Source organism: Belonocnema kinseyi, chromosome 7 (assembly GCF_010883055.1).
Source record: "Belonocnema kinseyi isolate 2016_QV_RU_SX_M_011 chromosome 7, B_treatae_v1, whole genome shotgun sequence".
In the NCBI taxonomy this organism is placed as follows: domain Eukaryota; kingdom Metazoa; phylum Arthropoda; class Insecta; order Hymenoptera; family Cynipidae; genus Belonocnema; species Belonocnema kinseyi.
In genome coordinates, this window is record NC_046663.1 from 28789560 (window position 1) to 28813279 (window position 23720).

The following is a 23720-nucleotide window of genomic DNA, read 5'->3' on the forward strand; positions in this document are numbered from 1 at the left end:
AATTGGACCATGTCTCGTTTCAGATCTGGGATCACTGCTGTAGTGGCGATTTTTGGCCTGCCTGGTATATCCTAAACTAAATCTATGTTCGGTCTCAGCTCGCTAGATGGCGCTGCGGCAAAGCGGCAGACTTGGGAAACTTACTTTTGTACACCTTTCGTATAATGAAAGTCTCTTTATATTTAAATTAGCCCTATTCCAGTTAAATAATTTTTTCAATGGATACAATTAATTGTTCGATACTTTTATTGTTACTGAGTCATGAATTGATTATCAGCTGAACAATAGCGTTCGCAATATTAAATTACATACAGATTGAACTTTAGTTTTGTTCAATTGGGTAACATAAATGTGTGAAATAAAAGTTGATTTATTTCTGAAATAACTTTATTTCAATTATGTAATTTTTGTGGGTTTGTGGAATGAGTATCTATGTTTAAATTTCAAAAATGTATGTTAAGTTTTCTGAAATTAGTTGAAAATCTTATCAATAATTCTAATTTTTATAGAAATATAAAGTATAAATTATTTAAATGCATCGATGAAAATAATTTTTCGTTGATTTTTATGTTTTTACGTTGTAAAAGTTTTTACCAAATAAATAGTGATTCGTAAATTGGCTAAATTATGAAAATGTGTATGCGTCCTATAAATAAATGATTCTTAACGAAATTGTAGATCCTTTTTGGAAATACAATCCTTGTTTATTCATCATTTTTCGTATACTAAATAGTTTGACCAGAAAATGAAATTTTTGATTTTACAATAATTTTTTCTGCAATAAAAATTTGAATGTTCGATTTCTTAATAAAATCCAACACTTTTTCATGATAATCTTGTAGGGCTTTCAAAAAGCAATGTTTTTCTCCTCTTAACTTTTTTATATTCTGCATTTTGTGGCTTGAGATTTCTATTTCAGATTGATTTAAAAAATTTTGAAAATGCTATAACTCTGAGAATTTTTTTAACAAAAAAAGTCATTAAGAGAAATTATTTGTCCATTTTAAAACCATAAATATCCGTAAAAAGAATTTTTAAATTCAGAAAAAGTGGTTTTAAAAATTTTCCAAATGCGCTCACTTTTTTGATTTTTATCATAAATGGCTAGTAACGAACTCATCCTTTCTACTAGAAGTTTAAAAAATGATGCCAAAGATCGATTTGATCAAATTCATTTTCTCGAGAGTTATCGTGTTTACGGACGGACGGGCAGCCAGACAGACGCCATCGTAAAAACTGTGCAGTCAAATTTCGAGAAAAACTAATACTTTCTTAATCAGAAATTATGTGAATGTAACAATAAATTATAATATACAATAAATTATAATATAATATAAAACATTTATTTTAACCAATTCGGTGACTTTCTAACTGAGTATTTTTCTTTGTTTAAAAAAATACTATTTTTTCACAAAATACATTAATTTTAACTAAAAAAGATCAATTTTCAACAAAAAATGAGATTGTTACATTTTCAGTTAAGAAAACCAATTTTCAACGAAAGCAGTCTATTTTCAACCAAAAAATAAATTTTTTAACAAATATATATAAATAAATCTTCAAGGAAAAGATCAATATTTTCAAACCAATAGATGGTTTATGAACTAAAAGTTGAGTTTTCGGCCAAAAAGATGAATTTCAACGAAAATTATTAATTTCTTCAACAAAAAAAAATGAACTTTCACCTAAATGGGTGAACTTTTTACCAAAATATATGAAATTTCAACCAGAAAGATAAACTTTCTACTCAAAAAGGCACATTTTCGATTAGAATCTAACCATCAAGATGAATTTTCAACCAACAAAATTATTTTTTTCAACAAAAAGACGAATTAAAAAAAAAATTAATAAATTTTTTGTCATAGAACTAAATTTATGACAAAAATTATTAATCCTTGATAGCAAAAATAAGACTTTTGAAACTCAAATTTTGAATTTATAACTAAAAAGATGAATCTATAACCAAGAAGATGAACTTTCAGTTATGAAGATTAATGAATTTTTAATTAAATTTTCAATTTAAAAAATTAATTTTCAACCTGAGTTACGAATTTTTAACAAAAGATTTAAATTTTCAAGCAAAGAAATTAATTATATATCGAAAAGATGAATTTTCAACCAGCAAGATTAATTTTCTTATAACAAAGGCGAATTTTCATAAAAATACCTGAAGTTTCATCTAAAAAAGTAACTTTTAAACACAAAATGAAGTAGTTTACTTTTTCTAAATATTTATATGTCAATATATTTCATACAGTTAAATTTTAAACTGAGAAATATAAATAATTTCTTTTTATTTTTACTAAAATAATAAATCTTTCATAAAAAAATTGACACGCTCAGAGCAAAAGCGAACTAAAAAAAATAGTTGTGCAAAAGCGACGTAAAAACACGCGAGAACAAAAACGATCTAATAATTCGCGAGAGGTAAAACGACACAAGAATAAAAGGAGAAGGTTCCCCCCACCCTGCTCCTTTACACCACGCTCTCCCTCCTTGACGATTCCCATTCCTCTCCCGGCAGTACCACGCTCAGTCAGGCTGAAACTTGTAAACATTTGAACTCGTATATTTTTCGCGATTCATAGTGGTATTCGAAGTTTTCTATGTTAATCATGGATTTGGCCGACAATGGTAAGTTAAATGTTATTAAACTGAAAAATTTCATTCATTCATAATTATTGTATTAATGCCTTATTGTGCAAGTCTCTTGAAATGATTAACTTAGATTGTTTTGCATCAGAAAATATCCAAGATCCATATCAATTTACGTCAGATGACTTCTCTGATCATGAATCAGGCGAAGAATTATGGAAAACCAACGAGAATGAAGGTGATAATGAGGGTTTCGGAAATGAAGGTACGTTAATAGTTATAATTACCTGCATATCCTCCTACAATTTTTATGGGTATTCTGAATGTGTAATTTTTTTCATAAATTCCTTGCAACTGAAAAAAGTATGCTTGAGAATATTAAATCTTATTTCATTAAAAAAAAGAAAATGTTTCTGCACATCCCTAAGAACACAATTAATTATTTTCGTTTCGCGATTTCAATATTTTTTTATTTAAAATTCGTTGTAATTCATATTTATCGCACGTCGTTTAATTTCAAATTATTATAATAATATTATTTTTAGTAAGCAAAAAAAATAAGCTACGAATGAGAAATTAAAAATTTCAAATTGTTAAATTCAGAATGCTGATTTTTTTGTTCAAAAAAATTTTGATATCGAAGAAAACTGAAATTAAAAGATTTTATATTTATATAATTTTGGATTTGTTTAAATGTTCAAGTTTCGATTATTTTAGAAGTTCTGCAATTTTAACCTTTTTAGCCGAAAAAATTGAGCCATAAATTACAACATAATTCCAATTTCATGTGATGGAAGTATTCGAGCTTTAAAAATAGTAGAAAATGTGGAATTTTGATTTTTTCAAGCTTTTATATTTTTTCATAAATTTTGTGAGTTATTAAAGCTTTAAAACTTACATATTTTTACATATTGTATATTTCAAGTTCTGCATGTTCTGAATCATCGGGATTTTTAAAGTTTGTAAGTCAGAGAAGTTTTAAAAGTTTTTAAGTAAATGAATATTGCAGTTTTTATGATCTCAGAAATTAGACAATTTTAGGCTTTCCGTGCTTCAGAAAATGAAGCCAAAAAAAAATATTCATGGCATTTCAGATGTTCAACAAATTCAGGGAGTTAAAAAAGTTCGCGAATTTCAGTCTTTTTAGTAAAAATAAAAAATACTGTACTTAGTAAAAAAACTGTAATTAGTTCGAAGGTTTCGTGGTTATAGCATATTGAAACAAATGTTAAAAGTGTTAAGTTACCCAAGGTGTCCAGCGAACTTAAAAACTTAGTAAACCTGGAATTCTCCTTCAATTTGTTTGAGAACCGTGAAATAATTTATTTTCTTTCTTCAAAACAGTTATTTGATTAAAATGCGAAAATTAGTTTTAATCTTTCAGTCTATTATGAAAGAAACATCTCTTTCAAAATAATCTTATGGGGGCCGTACTTACACTACCTAACGGATTATAAGCAATCTCTACACCCCCTACCTCCCCGTAATGATTTTCAAAATTCCCAAAAAAGTGTCTTCATATCTCAGTAAAAAAAATGAAATTTATATCTAATCTATATTTTTCCAAATAAGGAGAATTTTTAAATAAAAAAGTTTTTTATATAAAAGATACATATTCAGTTGAAAATTAATTTTAAACAAAAGAAAGGGTTTTCACTAAGCAGTTAAATTTGCAACCAAATACATAAGCCTTCAATACAAGGAAATACATTTTTAATAATATAGTTTAACTTTTGCCCAAGTAGTTGAATTTTTAATTAAAGAACATTATTTTTCAACAAAATAATTAAACTTTCAACCAAAGAGATGAATTTTCTAATAAAAGTATAAATCTGAAAAAAATGGTTTCTTAACAAATAGATTCAACCAAATCTTTTAAACAAAATAGTTAAGTACTCAAGTAAAGAAGAAGAATTTTTTACTAAAAAAATGCATTTTCCATAACAAAATAAAATTTATACTAAAGAAAATGAACTTTTAGTTCGAAAAGATACATTTTTGAAAAAATTAGTTGAAGTTTCGGTTAAAAAAGATTTCAGTTGACTTTTCATGATCAAAATATAAATTTTTTAACAAAAAATAAATTTCGACGTAAAAAATTGAATGTTCAATTAAAAAAGACGAATTTTCAATCATAAAGGATTACCTTTCAAAAGAATTTCTGAATTATCTACCAAATAGTTAAATTTTTTCTCCAAACTTTTTGAACATTTCTAAAGACTTTAAAGATTAAAAAAAAGGTATATTCTAGATTTCTAAGATTTACAAATATTTAACACAAATGAAAAATATATCAATGATTTGAAACTAATACGAAAGATTGCAGAAATAATACAAATATGTTGAACTTTTTCGATATGTTTCAAGTAATTTCAGAAGATTTTAAAAGTCTTTAATGATTTTAAACGAAACCAAAAGATTAAACAAAGATTAAAAAAGCTTCCACAAATATTGAAAAGATTTCTTACAAATTTCAAAATATGTCAACCAATTTTACCAAAATTTCAAGGATTTTACAGATTTCGAGGGTTGCAAATATTTGACAAAAATTTTAAAAGATTTCATAGAAATGTTATGATTTCGAAAGGCTTAAAGAATTTCAAAGACGACTTACGCTGGCAAAAATTTCAAAATCACTTATTGAAAGTTTGAAACACTGAAAGTTTTATGCTTTCGAAAATTTAAGAAGTCTTTCATGCTTTAAAAGAATCTTGAAGCTTAAATGTTCTGCGGTTCTAGAAATTTGAAAGTTCTGGAATGTTTTGAGTTCTGAATGTATCGAAGCTTTGTGTTTTTTTTAAGTTCAGAAATAGATTATTGGAAATTCCTATAGATATTGAATATTGCAACGCAATTTGTATGCTTTACAGAAACTGTTCAACTGCTGCAACCACTGTCATCAACAAAAAGAAAAAGGCAACTTGAGAACCATGCAAGGCAAATAAACAGAATGTCCAACGAGGACTGGAAAGGCGAACAAAATCGGGAAGGATAATCAAAGCTACAAAGTTCAAGGCTCAAATATTATGCAAATGCAGAATATCCTGTTCACAAAAAATAGACATTCTAAGACAACAGGAACTGTTCACCGCATTTTATGATAATTCGGATGCGACCCAAAAAACTTTGATTCTTCGGGCTTCGACTACGGCGTCGTCAACCAAAACAAAGAATAAAGACAATTTTTTCCTATTATTCCACTGCACAAGAGGGAGATGAAGATTGAGTATAATTTGTTCGATGGTCAAGGAGTTTCGCACAAAGTTTGGAAGAAATTTTTTCTTGGTTTGTACGCAGTGTCCCCGTCACGAGTTTACAGAGCCATAAAATCCGCATTTTCCAACCCAAGTGCATCTGAAAGGCGTGGAAGATCAACACCACCAAACAAAGCCAGTACCGTGGCCAGAAATGGGGTCCACGAATTCATCAATAAAATTCCGAAGTACGAATCGCACTATGGAAGATCATCGTCCCAAAAAAAGTATCTCCCTCCTGATTTGGCTTGACAAAGCTTTTCGATTTGTATACATCTTGTTGTCTAGAAAAGGGTATGATTCACGTGTCTGACTACATTTTTCGTCAGATTTTTCATACCGACTACAACCTTGGTTTTAAACGACGCCATACAGATACCTACAAAAAGTGCGATAGTTTTAAAGCGATTCTACAAATCCCTCTTCTTTCTCCAGAACAGCGAGAAAGCACTATGAAATTACAGCAGGAACATTGGAAATTGAGCCTGCAAATACTGGCCCAGTTTAAAGAAGACGTCGCTATGGGAGGGACAGACACCGCTGTGATGACTTTTGATTTGCAAAAGGCCCTCGCAACACCTTTCCGTTAACAGCGCTTTTTACAAACGGCAACTATGGACATATAACCTGTGCATTTATGACGAAGTGCAGAAAAAAGGTATAAAATTTGAAAAAAATACTCAAAAACATTCGTAAAAACTGTTTTAAAACACTTGAAAACTGTTGAAATATCAGAACTCGGCAAAAATCCTACGACAATAACTCAAGCAATTCTGAATCTCAAAAAATCTGAACTCTTAATTAATAGTCAATCAACTATCAATTAACTCTTAATTCTCAACAAATTTTATATTCGTAGTTTTTAAAAAATAGATCAAAAACCAATAAAAATAGAAACTTTCTGATATAAAATATACAAAATTTGAAGGTTCAAAAAAAGGTATTCTGGCATCTATACATTGATTCGAATAATTCAAAATTTTCCAACTAAAAAAGAAAAAAAGTTCGAAGACTTAAGACATATATAGTTGTTTTACATAAAAGCAATTAGACCACTAATAAAGTTACCAATAAATTTATGCGTTTTTGTGTTACAGGGTGTATGTATGTTTGGACAGAAAACGTGGCTTCTCGTGGTGGTCAGGAAATTGGTTCTTCTTTATTGAATCATTTGAGAACCCGCCTTCAACTAGGAGTCGAGAAAATTTGTACTCGGACAGCTGTGGTGGCCAGAACCGCAATATCAAAGTTGCGTTGATGCTGAAACATTTTCTAGCTTCAAGCAATGTCGACTTCATCGCGCAACGGTTTTTTCTATCAGGGTACAGCTACAACAGCTGTGATCGATTTTTTTCATTCATCGAGAAAAAAAGTCGTGAAAAAGAAGTAATCGCAACGCCCGACGCTGGATAAAAATGATCGAAAGCGCCAAAAACAAAGATCCTAAATTTGATGTGAAGATAATTTTGGCAGAAGATTTTTACACCTCATCGTCCCTTCTGAAAAAAGTAACGAACCGAAAGCAAGACGTCAATAAGGAAAAGATCGACTGGCTGCTTTGCCGATCGCTAGTTTACCAGAAAGAAAAAACTTTTACAATAGAAATGTCGTATGATGCGGAAGAGTATGGCGGAAGCACAAAGATTTTGGACATCCAAAAAAAGAATGTCAGCGAAGATGATTTTATCAATACAGGTTTGGTTCATCTTTTTCCTTTCGGGAGACTGATCACGAAAGCTAAGTATGAAGATTTCATGGACTTGATGGAATTTATTCCAGAGGGATGTGGGGCATTTTATGAAGAGTTAAACTCAGATGACAAAACCATCGACTGCGGTTTAGCCAGCGGTGTTAGTGATAGCGAAGAAGACTGAAAAAGTGTAAAAACAAATTGATAGATGCTTGTGCCTAATTTGTAGAATAACTTACGTTACAAAATTTTCAACTTTTGAACAAAGAATCGTCAACCGAATGCCTAGACTTGTTTTCTTCTTTGACTTAACACATCCAATACTTTGAATACTAACTAAACAATTGTACTGCATTAAAATATAAAAGAATTTGAGAATGGTATAGAAATTCAAATTACTGATGTTCAAAGTTTTTTAGAATTTCGGAGAAATTTCTAAAGTTTTTCCCAATTTTTACAAGTCTGAAGAGTTTTCTTGCTCTGAATTTTTCGAAGACAAAAAAAATTTTTAAATTTTAGGGAATCTTTGAATTCAAAAGTTATAGTTTCAAAAAATTTGTTGAAATTTTCACGCGAAAGTCGCACGGATTTTGCGTTGAATGCGAATTCAATTCGTGCAATAAAAAGAATTTCGAATTGTATTCGTGCAAATTTTGTTGCGAAATCTCGCTTATAGATTTGTCGAAGGGAGAAAGCGACCGCGTGATGTTCAAAATTCTTCTTATTTTCGAAGAAAGTCTGTATTTTTATTCTTAAGTTCATTTCTTTGTCTGAAAATTTCACTACTTTGTTGTTAATTCGATTTTTTTTATTCAGAAGTAATTATTTGAACTCAAAAATTTAACTCCTCAATTTTTGGTCAAAAGTTAAATTATTTGGTTAAAAATTTAATTATGTTGTTAAAATTCCATTTTTGGTCGAAAATTTAACTAATCTATTTTTGGTTTATTATCAACTTTTGTGTTAAATTAAAATTCGTTTCTTTATTCTTCTTGTTTAAAATTTCACCTGTTTAGGTAAAGCAAAAATATTGAATCAAAAATGGACTAGTCAAATGTTTGGATAAAAAATTGAATTTTCAACAAAATACTTCAATTTTCAAACAAAGGAATTAACTTTTAAATAAAAAAGTTTAATCTTTAACCAAAAATGGGACAGTTAAAGTTTGAGTTCAAAAAATTAATTTTTAATAAAGAAAAAATCTAATTTAAACCCAAAAAGGGAAAATTATCAACAGTAACAAAGTAATTATTTCCCCAAAAAAAAAAACAAAGTTTCACCAAATATTTATATATTTTGAAGCAAAAAATTTAATTTGAAAACAAATAATTTAATCTTCAAACCAATCATTTTCTGCCAAAAGCATCAAATCAAAATTTTTTAAAATCAAGCTTCTAATAATGAGAAAACGAATTTCGAAAAAATAAATCAATTTTCAACGAAAAACGGTTACATTATTAGTTTAAAAAATAAATTAGTATAATTTTCAACAACAAAAGAAAAATAACTTTAACCAAAATAGATGCATTTTCAAACAAGCAGAATAATTTAATAGCAAAAGAGATGAATTTTTAACTAAAAACGGTCGACTTCCGAACATAAAAAAAATTTAGAATCAAATTGTTCAATTTCCAATGAAGAAATAAATTAATTTAGAATTATAAAAGATCGATTTTTAACAAAAAAGTATACTATGAAATTCTCAGTTAAATGTTTTTAGCCCAAAAACAATTAAATTTTCAACAAAATAGTTGAATTATCCTTAAAAAAAATCATTTTTAACATCAACAGATGGATTTTCAAATAAGAAGAATAATTTTTAACAAAAATGAGGAATTGTCAACTGAAAACGATAATTTCTAAAAACAAAACAAAAATGTGAACAAAATTGTTAAATTTTCAACTTTAAAAATGAAGGAAACAAATGCATTTTAAAGGGAAGAAATGCATTTTGAACTGAAAAATATAAATTTTAGACCAAAAATGAAACAGTTAAATTTTCAATTCAAAAAATCAATTTTCAACAACAAAAACAATCGAATTTATAACAGAATAGTTAAATTTTGAAACACGGAAATAAACGCGTAAACAGCAAGCAAAATATTCTAACAAAAAGATGAATTTTCTTCCAATGAAATTAATTTCCTCTAAAAACAACAAATTTTAAAGCAAACAAGAAAGCAATTTTGAACTTAAATTAATTTTAATCTAAAAAATAGGTATTCAACCAAAAACGGAATAGTTAAATTTTCGAATAAAAAATTAATTTGTTAACAAAGTAGTCTAATTTTTAACGAAAGATGTTAATTTTTATTTAAAAAGATAAGGTTTTAACCATAACTGGAACAGTTAAATTTTCAGTTAGAAAAATTAATTTAAAAAAAATCGAATTCACAACAAAATAGTTACGTTTTCAAACAAACTAATGAATTTACAAACATATAGAATACTAATTGTTCCAAAAGAGACGAATATTCAACAAAATGCATGAATTTTTAACAAAAAAAGATAGCCTACAAAATTTGAATTGTATACTTAAAAGATATGTAATAATTTTATAATTATATACCAAAAAAGTTTTAGAAATAGTTAAACTTTAACTCGAGTAATTTATATTAAAACTTTACTGTAATAGTTTAACTAATCTACAAATATTTACATTTTTGATATGTTGAAATATTTCTGTTTTCTAAATTTCAATCTGATATAATTTCATTTAGAGATTGCCGAATTGAAAAACGTACGTTTAAATTTTGAAAGCTTTCATTTTATTCTAGATTATTAATTTTTCATAAATGAACTTTCAAATTTACAATCATTTCATCACAATTTATTATTGATCCCATTTTCAAAACTCTAATCTACAAACATTTTAATATTTAACGTTTTGAAACTTTTTTCTTTTTCAAATTTCATTCTGGCGCTTTACAAAATTTAAAGGGATTTTTAAAGATGTTGAATATTTTATGATGTTTTAAAAGATGTCAAGGAATTTTCAATTTAATTTTTTAATTTACAGAAATTTCAAAGAATACAAAAAATTTTAAAGGGTTATTTAAAAAAATGCAAAAGGACTTTAAAAATCTTTTTTAAAAAGTTCAAGGTATCTCAAAATATTTTGAAGGGATTGCAATATTCAAGAGTATTTAAAAATGTTCTCAGGAATGTCCAATTGATTACGGTATTTTAATATGAGATTGTGAAAAATTTGTTATATTTTAGGATATTTTGATAGATTCCAAAGCATTTTCAATTGATTTCAATAATGTAGTATGTGATTTTAAAAGATTTGAAATATTTTGCGGTATTTTTAAAATAGCAAGGAATTTTTAAGAGCTTTGCAAATTTTCGAGAGATTTCAAAATATTTTAAAATATTTTAAATATTTGAGAATGTTTAAAAAGACGTCAATGAATTTTCAATTCATTTTTATAATTTAAAGGAATTGCAAAGAATTTCAACAATTTTAGCAGAGTTATTTTTAAAAATTCCAAAGTTCTATACAAATATTTAAAATATGTCAAGGTGTTTCAAAAGATTTTGAAGGTTTCGAAGTACTTTTGAGTATTTTAAAACATTCCAAGGAATTTTCAATTGATGAAATTAATTTAATATGAGATTTTAAAGGATTTGACATATCTTAGGATATTTTATTAGATTCCAAGGAATTTTTTATTTATTTTAATAATTTAGTATCACATTTTAAAGGATTTTGAAATACTTGACGATTTTTAACTATTTTGTACAAAATTCTTTTTGTTTTTCTTTAAACAATTTATTTTAACTACAAGAAAATTAATCTTTTTTGTCGAAAATTTAACAATGATTAAACATTAATTTTTTGTATAGAAAATTAGTCTTGGTGGAAAATGAATTTCTTTTGTGCAAAGTTCATGTATTAGATTAAAATGCCTTTTTTTGGTTTACAATTCAGCTTTTTGAATGAAGACTTTACGTTTTCTTGAAAAATTTAAATATTTTCTTGAAAACAATTTTAAACACAAATTTTTAATTTATGGATTTTATTCCAATTTTTATTTTTTGAGAAAACTAATTGTTTTAGTTGAAAGTTGAACTATTTCTATTGAAAGATATTCAACTAGTTATAAATATCAATATACAATTTTATAATTATAATATTAACATTAATAATATACATAATAGTAATAATATCCATATTATATACACCTGAAAAACATAAGCTCAAAATCGCCTCATGCATGAAATTAAGAATCACGCAAAATCTTAAAATCGCCAATTTCTTTCATTTCTTTCAAATGGTGATTGAGATATAAATAGAAGACCACCGAAGTTTTCCGAAGCCTTCAGATCGGCAATTGTCGTGCAGCTCGATCTGGCAGCTCTGGGAGCAGCTGATTAGGTGGTCATTCGTGAAGTCGGTAGAGCTCGGTTCATGTTCGCGCATTTCCGGCTTAACACGAGGCTGGTCTTCGCAGCAGAAAAGTGGGGGGAACCTTCTCCCTTCATTCTTGTGTTGCTTTACCTCTCGCGAATTCTTAGGTCGTTTTTGTTCTCGCGTGTTTTTATTTCGCTTTTGCACAACTTTTTTTTTTAGTTCGCTTTTGCTCTGAACGTTTCAATTGTAAGACATAAATGATTTATCAACTAAAAAAATTAATTTGAACGAAAACGATGATTTTTTTCTACAAAGAAAATTAATTTTGAAAATAAATCTTAAACTGTATTGATTTTTAACCACAAAGATAAAGTTTCTGCCCAAAAAGACCAATTTTCAATGAAATTTAGAAATCTTACCCCAAAAACTAAATTTTTATCTCAATAGCTCATTTTCTCATAAAAAAGTTGAAATTACAATCAAAGAGATTAATTTTCTAGAAAAAAGTATAATCTTTAACACAATGTATAAATTTGCAACGAAAAAGAATGATTTTCAGGGAAAATCATGAATCTTTTCCCTTAAAAATGAATTTTTCACAAAACAGTTAGATTTCTATACATAAAGATGAACTTCGAAAAAAAGAAATTATTTTTCTATCAAAAAAACAAATTTGCGAAAAAAAGAACATTTTTAGCTACAGAAATAAATTTTCAACTATAAACATTAATTCTCTACAAAATACATGAAACCAAATAGTTGAATTTTCAACTAAAGAAAGATTAATTTTCTGCTATAAATTGAATAGTTATGAAATATAGTTAAATTAAATAGTTATGAAAATGGTTTTTATGCAAAAAATTAATTTTCCACTAAATAAATAATTCTTTCAACCAAAGAAGTATATTTTTAATCAAGAAGATTGATATTTCACCAAAAAATAGAAATTTACAAGCAAAAATATGTATATGCATTTGAAGCAAAACAGGTGATTTTTAAAATTGTAAATTTTAAATTGACCGTGAAATAGTTGAACATTCAGTTTAAAAAATGTTTTCAATCAAACAAGACGAATTTTCCACAAAATAAATCACTTTTCTATCAAAGAAATACATTTTTACCAAAACTGATGAATCTTTCACCCAAAAAAGTGATTTTCCAATCAGCAATGTTAATTTTATGTGAAAAAAACTTAATTTGGACAAAATATATACATTTTTAAGTAAATAGTTCAATTTTATAATATAAAAGATTGCTTTCAAACCAAATCGCGCGTAATAAAATTTCATCATAAAAACTAATTTTCAATCAAACAACGAGCGAGTTTTTCAGAAAGCTATCGTGACGAAGAAGATAAATTTTCTACTAAAAAAATAATAATTTTTACAAAGTAAATCAATATTCAGCTACAAAAGGTCAATTTTGAACTCAAAATGGAACAGTTAAATTCTCAACTGAAACAATTAATTTTTAATACAAAAAAAACAGAATGTTTGACAAAATAGATAAATTTTCAACTAACAAGATTAATTTTCTCCTAAAAAGATAAATTTTTATTAAGATAAAATAATTTGGAACTTGAAAAAGGAACTGCGCGGGGGCTGCGGGGTCTGCGGCTGTCATTCAGGCGAGCAGTCAAGCGTGAACAAACAAAAGCGGGGCGGGCTTCAATGAGTTAGTTCCCATCCACCGTCAGCCCCTAAATCGTCGCTATAAAAGAGTTTTACGTTATATTTTTATATATGTGATACATTTTTGATATTTTTATATTTTATGTTATTTTCTTCCCCATTTTTTTCTTTAAAATTATAAATTTATTGCATAATTTAGTTTGACAATCGCGCGCTTTTCATCACTTATGTTTCCGGTTTAATCGTATCTAATCAAAATATTTGGAAATTCTCACAAAACTCTGTAACGGCGTATGCCGTTTTTTAAACTAAAACTCCAGGGTGCTTAGACCATTTCACTAAATAATTTCAAAACTAGTACATTTTATGGCGGGAAGATTCAAATACCTAAAAATGGAACTAATTATGAATGTAAAGAATCAAAAATATTAGGTCATCATTATGTTACGCGAATTCGACGAATACCAAAAGCTTATTGCGCCTTAGGAAACCTGTTTGTGATTATTTTATCCGAATTTTACTACATGAAAACTTTCATCAAAGATATTGCTCGGTTCACTGTTCAAAGTAGAGTTTGTGGTTAGGAACTTGAGACCTTGGGCTATCTCTGGAATCGTTAATGGGTCATGGCGCTAGTCAGATGCTATTAAAAGAGGACCTTTAAAAATACAAATAGGGAACAATCATTCAAAGAGATTGACGTTTTACGGTGATAAAAGTTGATTTTTGGAACCATTATCTTTGAAATGTAACCCCCTTTAATTGCCGAAATCAGTTGGAGAAGCAAAGTGACCTTTTTAATTATTGGTTATTCGACACTAAAGGTGAGTGACTTAAGCATTTCGATAGGTTAAAAACTAAAAGTAGGAATAAATCCCGACCAAAACGAGGTTATAAATATAGATACAGAGCAGGCGGATACTTGTCATCTCGGCGCGCTCTTTAAAAACCTTAAACCTGCGACCCTTAGGCTTTTTAGTATTTTTTTATTATACCGACTTAGAAGAATTCAAATAAATTCAAGTCCATTACGTCCTATCGATTTTGCGTTCACAACCCACTCGACAAGTGTTCGGATGTCTTTCGATCCTCAGTGTTAAACTTACGTGTGTGTGTTAGGCACATAACTAATACAAGAATTGTTCGTTAGTTACAAACAATTCTTATTTTTTTAGAAACAAATAAGGTGGGTAATGTAAAGACACCTTAACGACATGGACATAGGATGTCGTAAAGTTGTCGTAACGATGTCGTAACAATGTCGTAACAATGTCGTAAAGACGTCGTCAAATTTTGTGCCCACTGGATTCTCTATATTAGTCTTTTCAAATCTGCGGCATCTACCACAATCTGCAATACACGATCATTGTCGTTTATTCTAGAAATCAAATAAGAGAACATCCATGAACATATAAATGTGAATGACCTATAATAAATCAATCGTTTTCATCAGAAAGCATAAATCGTTGTATTGATTAAATCATTAATTTTCACACCTGACCTGTATTTTGCGGCTAATTGTTTCAACCATTTAAGGGCAGTGAACGGACCTGAACCTAAACAAATCAGCGCAGAATATTGACGAAAGAAATTAGATTGCAGAGTTTGACTGCGACCTTTTTTTCAAACGCTTATACTGAAGAATTCGCCCGCATCCAAATAAAATAATAAATGAGTTTTTCTCTGTTTAGTGGGAGGAAACACCTTTAAATTAAAAAAAAACAACCTCCGAAAATTGGTTTTTGACGATTATTTTGAAAAGCGTGCATCTAACGACAAAAATAATACAGTATAAAAAGAATAGTAGATAAAATTCTAAATAAGAAGTATTCTATTCATTTTTGTCGTACGGGTCGCAGCTCGTGAGTAATCCACCCTCTGCATAGAGGGTGAGTTTCAGCTCGAAGTCCACACGCTCTTTCTTTCGCAGATATATTGCAAACATTATGGCAACAACGTTGTTATTCTATTTCACGGTTATTCATCAAATGAAGCCAGTACGAAAAGTGTTGAACTCCAACAGCGTCTTTTGAAGAATATTTCACCCGAAATTTTATTACTCTCAAAAATATTTAAAAGGCGTTCACTTTTTGAATTTTTATCTAAAATGGCTGATTAACGAACTCGACCTTAAGTTTAGAACACTAAAAGAGTTGACCATAAGCCAATGCAATAGATTAATTTTTTCAAAAGTTATCTTACTCACAGACAGACATATAGACAGACACATTCGTAAAAACTTATTTTTCGGATTAAGGGGGTCTCAAAACGTCGATATTATATGTATCCTATAAGACCCCTTCTCACCCATGTAACAATTTATAAAAAAATATTTTTACCCCCCCCCCCCTTTTAACTGTATGTGGTTGTTAGTTCAGATAAATGTTTAGCTAGAAATCCTTGAATAATTTTTTTATTCTCCTTGATCATTAACATTCAAACACTGTTCTTTTAATCTTGTAATACTTTTAACATAGAATATTGTTTGAGCGTAATAAAAAATTATTTCAAATAAAAATTTCAAAGTTTCAAATTAGTGAAATTGTTTTAAACAAAAAAGATCTTTTCTAATATAAAAGATGGCTTTATAAAAAATATTTGAATTTTCAAACTAGAAAAAATTATCAATGAAAATGTATCATATTTCATATTTTTATACAAAAAACGAAATTTATTTAAATGAAAAATTATTTTGAAACAAAAAAAGGCTACGAAAAATTGAGTTTTCATACAAAAAAATTAATTTTCTAGAAACTGATGTATTTTCAACCAAAAGAAATAAAATTACAGAGCCAGACATTATTTTCACAAAAAAGGAGAATCTTCAACTCAAAAATATGAATCTCAAAAATAGGCTTTTTCACTAAATAGTTGAAAATTTCAATGAAAGAGATGAATTTTTTAATGGAAACATAAATATTCAACAACAAAATTAATTCTGCACAAACTAATTTCACCAAATCTCTCAAAGAAGATTAATTTTAAACGAATAAGTAAAATTTTTATTTCAAACAAACTTTATACTAAAACAGATGATTTTTTACATAAAAAAGATTAATTATAGCACAAAAAAATAGTTGAGTTTCCTATTCCAAATAATTTCAGTTCACTTTTTTCTATCAAAATATTAATTTTTAATTAAGAAACAAGCTTCTACCGAGAAAATTTAAGTTTTAATCGAAAAAGACTAATCTGTAACTAAAAAATATGAATTTTAAACAGACAAAATTTTTCTTGAAACAGAGGAATTTTTAAAAATTATTAAAAGTTAAATTTTTGTTCAAAAAAGATTTCAGTTGACTTTTGGAGGACAAATTATAAATTTTTAGGAAAAAAGAAGCTTCTGAGAAAAAAATTGCAATTTCAATCTGAAAAGGCGAACTTTTTCATTCGAAAAGAATTAATTTTTAAAAAATATTTGAATTCTCTAACAGAGTTGAATTTTTATTCATGAGGAATAAAATTTTTACGAAAGCAGATAAAGTTTAATAAAACGACAAATTCTATTGCGCGCCTCAACACTTTTTAAAGTATATGTGACCGTCTGCGAGGAAAGGGACCTTACGTGGCAAAAATCGATTTTTAGGTTTTTACACCAATCGATAGTTGTTGAGTTGCTCTTTCATTTGCAAAAATCAGAATTGTTCAAATTGATTACTTTTTTTGTTATTAAGCTGAAAACATAGGCATGATAAACGTAGTCGGAGACCGAACGAGGCTTGCGAAATCCAGCCCCACTACTTAAGGTGTTCGCACAAGAAAATACGTGTGCAGTATGCTGGAAACAGCTCACGCACGAGCCGGCCGTGTACGCACACAGAATACCAACCAATTATGCGCGATCTGTCTCGTTACTGCTATGCGAGCCGGACCGATAGGTGAACGGTATATAGCTAGCTCGCACTGCAGCAGAGCGACAGATCACACGCGATTGGTTGGCGGCATGTGTGTGTGTGCACGGACAGATCATGCGTGAGCCGTTTCCAGCATACTGCAAACGTATTTTCCTGCGCGAACAACTTTACTACTACTTACTCCAGCTGTTATGCGCTGTGTCCGTGAGCTCCGCTGGCTCACGGATATGAGCGCCTAAAGATGTAGTGATAAGTGATGGTGGTGCTTTTCCTTGACGCCTCCTTCTTTACTCAAATGCCTGCTCGCGGACTCGGCTGCAATCGCCCATACTGTAAAATTCAGCTTTGGCGAGTAAGGTCACTTTCTTTGCGGACGATCACATATACATATAGTATAGTCATTAAGAATTCGCGCTTTACCACGGCGCACACTTCTTGCTACACTTGGTCTAGATACTCATTATCTTTCTTTGTGCCGTGTGTACCACATCATCCCAGATTCCTAAATAGATAGTAATTCGAGAAAATATATTTGTTTATCTGATTCGCAGGTTATACAAACTGTACAGGTAAAAACATTTGATTTCCTCCCACGAAACATGTGTTATTTCGATCAAAGTTAGTCGCTATAACTTCGCTTTTTGGGCGAAACCATGTGACGAATAGAGGCTAGGTTGGCGGTGGGAAGCACATCGCATTCAAGGTTTTTTCGTTTGAATTATTGTCGTCCGAACGATCTGCTACCGTCAGTGGGCATAAAGGCAACTTATTCAAATATATAAACAATTTAGAAACGCCTTTACAAAGTGTTTGTTTGAAGTAAAAAAATGTAATCTTATTAATAAAAAAGGAATGAAAAGCTTTGCCAGTCCTAACGGTATGCTACAATCAGTGGACACAAAGGAAAATTATAAAAATCTATAGACGACTCAACAAAGCCTCTGCAAGGTGTTTGTTTGAAATAAAATAATTCGAACAATAGTTAATGAAAAGGCAAATAACAGTGCCAGTCCTAAAAGTTTTCAATGGTCAGTAAACATAAAGGAAAGTTATAGAAATACATAAACGACTCAACAACGCCTCAGCGAAACATTAGTTTGAGGCAACTGATTTTTAAAAGGATAAAGATCATTTTCAATCTCAACGTTCTGCAAGCTTTACTGGAAATGAAGGCGAATACATAAATTCGTTTTGCACTATATTAATAATAATAGTAAGGTAATCAAAATTATGGTAAATATATTTTAAATTTAAAAAAAATACTTTCGCTACTAGAATTTGAAACCAAATCTGTCGATGGCCAGTCCACTTATAAAAATGATAAATTACAAAGAGTAACGAAATTAAAGGAGAAAACATCTTGCCTGTCGCAGTCTTCTATAGAAGTCATATCGCGATCTGTTAGATAAACTGATATTTATATTCTCAAATTTCAGTTAAGAAGGTGATATATTCGATTTTAATATTATTTTATTTAAGAATCGCTTTTAATTAAGAATAAGAAAAATAAATTAATATGGACCCGATCGGGGCCCATCTCGGGGTTATCTCTGGATGCAGCAGTTGGGCCCCAATCGGGGATCGCGTTTCATTTCGAGTCTGGCCCCATCTAGATAGCCTAATTTTGGCCAAATTGTGCCCTATCTGGCCCCGATCAGATCCAAATTGGAATTTCCACACGGGTGGGTTGAATTTTGGCAGACAGCGGAAAAGTTTAGGAAGAAAAACTACAACTGCTTACGTTCCCTATGGAAGAAAATAGTCAGACATTTATGTAGTAAGCACGTTTACTATGTAGTCATAGGGAATATAATTATACAAACTCTAGCATACAAAAAAAGCCGTTTTGCATTTTTGTAATGCAAGAAAGTACTATATAGGCGATTTTAATTCGGCTTGCAAATATACCGCGCTCGTGATCTTGCGCTGATTGATCAAAGGCTTCGAGACTCAGAAAGCGTGCGCAAAATATACTTATAACCAAATTCTGATAAAAGGTTATGTTCCCCAAGATTCACCGCGCATTTCAAATAAATAATTAGTTACGAATTAAAAAGAATGTAACAAAATATTAGAATGTGTTCACAAAAATTTTCGGGACGTGGTTTCTTTGGGAAATTTTTCTTACATCTTTGGTTGTGAAATGTTTTTTATTCTTTGAAATCAATAAATTATTTGAAATCTATAATTAGTGAAAAAAACTTCTGAAATGTTTTGAAACCTTTTCAAATCTTTTAAATGTTTTAAAATCTTTGAAATCTGGTGAACTGTAGCCTTTTCAAAATGTTTGTAACCATTTAAATCTTTTAAAAGTTTTAAAATGTTTGTGAAATTGTTATAAAATTTTTAAAATCTGATAAACACGCCTTTATAAAATGTTCAAAATCATTTGAAATGTTTTAAAATTTTTTAAACATTTTAAAATCTTTATTAATGTCTTGTAATATGGTGTATACTCAAAAACCGAGTGGTGAAACTCTTGAAAATTCTGAACAGTCTTGTGTCAAGATGTATGTTAAATATTGTTAATAAAAACAACCAAAAAGAAATAATTTGTAAATAAACGAGATTTGTAAGGTAGAACATTTTTAAGTCTATTAAAAAAAACGGTGCAAAAAGTGCAAAGAGTGCGGCGACGAAGGCCATTATTTGTATCTGTTGGCACATGTCATCTTCTAAAAAATGCTTAAAAACCACCATCAAAAGGAAAAAAACGTGATTTAGTGAAAAGGTTAGTTGAGGTTTTTTATGGAAGGTATAAATACTTTCTTTTATACAAGATTTGCAGTTAAGAACTTTCGTTGAGTAAATATTTAATATTCATACAAATATAAAATTACAAAAATATTATATTTCCTACTTCTCTTTTTTAAGTTTAGGCAATAAAAAGTCATTTGTTAGTGATTTCCTGGTATAAGGAATGTACTAACAAATTTTCCTTCTTTCATGTAAACTGGTTATAAATACATAAATATAATAGTTGTGCGTTCACTAGTGAAAGTATTAAATAGATTTTATTTTTAACAAAAAATTTAGCAGGTTCGAAACCCCGATAACAATACTTCATTTAATATATAAGCAAATGTTAGCAAAGAAAGAAAATATTAATACCTGCCAAACACAACCTCAACTAACCTTTCTACTGAATCACATTTTTTTTCCTTTTAAAGATCATTTCCTATATTTTATCCATCGTTTAAGCTGTTTAACACTGCGCTGTTCCACCGATTTGTGCACTAGTTTTGCTCCTGGAACATCATCTTCCGTGATTTTTTTCCGGATTTTTAAACATTTTTTTAGGGCGATGGATGTCAACAAATGTAAATAATGGGCTTTCTCGCCACACTTTTCGCACTTTTTTCGCAGTTTCTTTCCTGAATATACTTAAAAATTTGTTGTCTTTAAACTCTGATTTATTTACACATTGATTTTTTGTTGTAAAACAACAGATTTTATCACCAATTAATTACGTACAACCTGTAAATATACACTTTATTCAATTAATTAAGATCGAAGTACAAAACGATTTTGACACTTGTCAAACGTTAAATATCACTCACGTACCATTAGATTAGTGAAAACCAACTCCAATTTTTAAGAAAGTACTTAATGCACGTCCCGAATGTATTTGCGAACAATTTTAATGTTGCGTTACATTTTTTTCTATATAGTACTTTTCTGAACTACACAAATGCAAGACCGATTGCACTGTATGCTAGAGTTTATATAAGTATATTCCCTATGACTACATAGTAAACGTCCTTACTGCATATAAACAATTAGTTTTGTTAAAATTGTTTAATTTTTACCTTATATTGATTTAAAAGTGGAGAAAGACTTGAATACGTTGGAAAAAGCGCAACTTTCTAGAATTATTTCAAAACAATATTAATATAAATAATAATAAATTGCTTGAACAATTTTCTATATTCATTTTAATTGATTACACAGACACACAGAAAGAAGTGTGCGGATCTGGTGACAAGACACACGTATTCCTATGAATTTTGGGGCGCTGAATTCAAATTCGGTATCAAAAATCACCCATCACGTCATGGTTAAGCCATGGGCTCAGAAAACGACGAAAAATCATGCACTGAGGCAAACAAATTTCAAAATAATGCCAGTGATGTAAATTTTCACTTCAAAAACATGTCGACAACTGTGAAGGATCAACCCTTGCCTGATATTAAATTATTTATCATAACTTTACCCAACAGAACCTGACCTCACCTAACCTGAATTAACATTAATTTATTGAACTACACCTAAAGCTCTGGAAGCATATTTTCCAAGTAGCAAATGTGTGATACATCGAAGGGGTCAACTCGAGCCTAACCTAGAAATAAATCTAACCTAGCCTATCCTAATTTCATGAAACACAATTAAACTGATTGTGTTGTCCCGTCGTGTTTGCGGTACCGTTACATTCAGCTTCGGCTCAACCTACATAGAGGTTCAACCTATCCTAATCTAACAAAACCTGACCTAAGCTAACCGATTACGCTGGCAACCCTGTTCTTGCGTACTTTCATATTTTGAGATTAATAGCAGTAAATGTCTGGAGTTTCGTAACAGCTTGTTGCTAGCATTATTCACCTGTGTCTGTAACCCGGGCACCTCCACGTGGTGACGGTGGGCAACGGATCCATATTGTCTGAGTCCCTGGGTAAACGGCGTTAATGCCGTCATAGCAGACACAGGTAAAAAGTGTATTACGATGCAGGAAAAACCCCCAGTATCGGCGTCTGGTCAGGGTGGGAAAGTGGGCTCTCCGACGTCGTCATCATGCAACCGTAGCTCTTCATCAATGGATCACTCGATTGGTGTAGAGTCTCATGCTACAAGGAAAAAAACCGCGAATATTTCTCAATCCCATGTCTACAAGAATAGCTCAGATTTATTCTGCTACATTTGCAGTAAACATGAAGTGAGCAGCTTGCGAAAATCAATCGACGAGGAAGTGAAAAGTCTTTACGAAAAGTGTTTTGACCGTAAATTGCTGCACCAAGAAACAAAATGGTTTCCTCACGTCATTTGCAATTCCTGCAGACTTATGTTGTATCGTCTAAAAAATTCAAACAACGAAAAGTACCGCAAGTACTATACACTAACCACATTGAAAAAACCCGTTATTGCGAAGGACTGCTACTTTTGCATGAATTTCGTCAAAGGGTTCAACGCCAAAAATAAAAATAACATTTCGTACATCAATGTGTGCACAGTCACAAGAGCAATTGAAATCAATAAAAATGCACGCCAGACTGATTCAAGCGCTTTAGAAGATGATAGAATGGAAGTTGAAAGACAGCGTCATGGAGACGGTAGTGAAACCAGTGATCGAACAGAAAATAGTTCTGATGATTTCGATGAAAATGACGAAAAGATGACGAATATGACGTGCATTAAATGAAATTGAAGGTTCCAATATTAGTGTCGCAACTAGAACAGAATGATTTTATTAGAGATCTTGGATTACCGAAAGACGGCGCTGAATTTGCCGCTTCATTTCTAAAAAGAAGAAATCTTCTAGATCCAAAGACAAAAGTTTCATTTTATCGCGACAGGGACAAAGAATTCAGAAAGTTTTTCGTTAAAGACGAACAATCGGGTTTCACGAGAGAGCCATGCTTTATATGCCTGTGGAATAGCAGAGATCGAGCCAATCATCACAGAAAAAAACATTGGCCTTCAAGAGATTCATTCAAACCTGGTTCTCATAATATCATCAACCAAAGCCTCGTTGATCCAAAAAAAAATTTACTACCACCCCTCCACATAAAGCTTGGGCTCATGCAGCAATTCGTCAAGGCGTTAGACAAAGATGGACAATGCTATATGTATATATCCCTTAAATTCCCAAATGTTTCAGACGCTAAATTGAAAGGAGTTTTTGATGGACCACAGATTCGAATATTGACAAGAGATACTAATTTCGTGAGCCACATTACGAAAATTGAAATGGACGCTTGCGAAAGTTTTAAAGCAGTAAACGCAAATTTCTTCGGTAACAAAAAAAGTCCAGACTACGAGAATATTGTTGTGAAAATGATAAGAAACTACAAAAAGTTAGGCTGCTTGATGAATTTAAAACTTCACTTTCTAGATTCCCATCTGGATAAGTTTCCAGAAAATGTTGGTGATTTCAGCGAAGAACAAGGGGAACGTTTTCATCAAGACATAACAGTGATGGAACAACGATATCAGGGTAGATGGGACGAGGTAAGGTTGGCTGATTTTTGCCGGATGTTGAAAAGGAAAACGAATGTAGGTCTTAAACGTAAGCGTAATCCTTTGCATCGTTCCTTCGAAGAAAAAAGGACACGTTATAGCAGGCAG